At 46.2% G+C, this 1,365-nt stretch overlaps 1 protein-coding gene across 1 annotated transcript in view; it reads left to right on the top strand.

Moving 5' to 3' along the window:
• Positions 1-1,365, top strand: part of NACC2 (NACC family member 2) — an 83,218-nt gene that overhangs the window by 25,330 nt on the left and 56,523 nt on the right. The gene's annotated exons all lie outside the window — the stretch shown is intronic.

The raw sequence follows: 1,365 nt of genomic DNA, 5'->3' as shown, positions 1-1,365 counted from the left end.
GGGGTTGTGGCGGGCGCCCGTGGTCCCAGCTACTTGGGAGGCTGAGGCAGGAGACTCACTTGAGCCCAGGAGTTAGAGGTTGCTGTGAGCTGTGATGCCACGGCACTCTACCTAGGGGGAGGGCTTGAGGCTCTGTCTCAAAAAAAAAGAAGTTACACACGCATTGTTGATTGCAGAGGGACTGGTGCCCCTGACCCCTACATTGCTCCAAGGGCAATTCTATTTCCTCTCAGTCGTTGTCTTTTCTTCCCAGGGTTTTTTGCTGAGCACAAGTTTTTATTTTTGTTAAAGTCAAGTTTATCTGTTTTTCCTCTTAGGTAAGAACTTTTTGCCTAGCCCTAAATTTTGAAGATATATATTTTTTAAACTTCTCAATTCATTTTTGCATCAACTGCTATGTACAGAACAAGGCGGCTCAGGTTGGGTTCATTTGTTATTTTGGCCTCTAGATGTGCAGTTGTCCAGCACCATGCACTTTGCATCTTTGTAAAAAGAATCAGTTGGGCAAATTTTATGGGGGTCTCTTTTGGGGTTTTCTGTTCCATTGATCCATATGTCTGTCCCTCTGTCCTAATGATACAGAATTTTTAAACCTTTTCTAAAAAAGAAATTTTCAGGAGACAGGGTTTTACTCTGTTGTCCTGGCTGGAGTACAGTGGCGTTATCACAACTCACAGCAGCCTCAAACTCCAGGGCTCAGGTGATCCTCCTGCCTCAGCCTCCTGAGTAGCTGGGTCCGCGCGTGTCACCACCCTTATCACATGGTCTTGATAACTGCTGTCACAATAAGCCTTGAAATCAGGGAGCCTGATTCCTCCCATTTAATTCTTTTTTTTTTTTGAGACAGAGTCTCACTTTATTGCCCTGGGGAGAATGCCATGGTGTCACATCTCACAGCAGCCTCAGACTCCTGGGCTCAAGCAATTCTCTTGCCTTAGTCTCCCAAGTAGCTGGGACTACAGGCGCCTGCCACAATACCTGGCTATTTTTAGAGGCGGGGTCTTGCTATAGCTTAGGCTGGTCTCGAACTCAGACTCTGGGGTTCAGGCGCTCCACCTGCCTCGGCCTACCATAGTGCTGTGATTATAGGTGCGAGCCACAGTGCCTTTCCTGCATTTAATTCTTTTTCAAAATTGTTTTAGATATTCTAGTTCCTTTGGCTTTTCTTAAAAATTTTGAAATTATCTTGTCTATATCTACAAAAGAAAGTCTGGGGGGTGGTTATAGTTGTGTTAAACCCATAAATCAGGCTCGGCGCCTGTGGCTCAAGTGGCTAAGGTGCCCGCCACATACACCTAAGGGGGTGGGTTCGAATCCAGCCCAGACCCACCAAACAACAATGACGGCTGCAACCAAAAAATAGCC

The sequence above is a fragment of the Otolemur garnettii genome, unplaced genomic scaffold, assembly GCF_000181295.1.
Source record: "Otolemur garnettii isolate 467f Iridium unplaced genomic scaffold, OtoGar3 scaffold00087, whole genome shotgun sequence".
In the NCBI taxonomy this organism is placed as follows: domain Eukaryota; kingdom Metazoa; phylum Chordata; class Mammalia; order Primates; family Galagidae; genus Otolemur; species Otolemur garnettii.
This window is presented reverse-complemented; position numbering and strand designations above follow the sequence as displayed.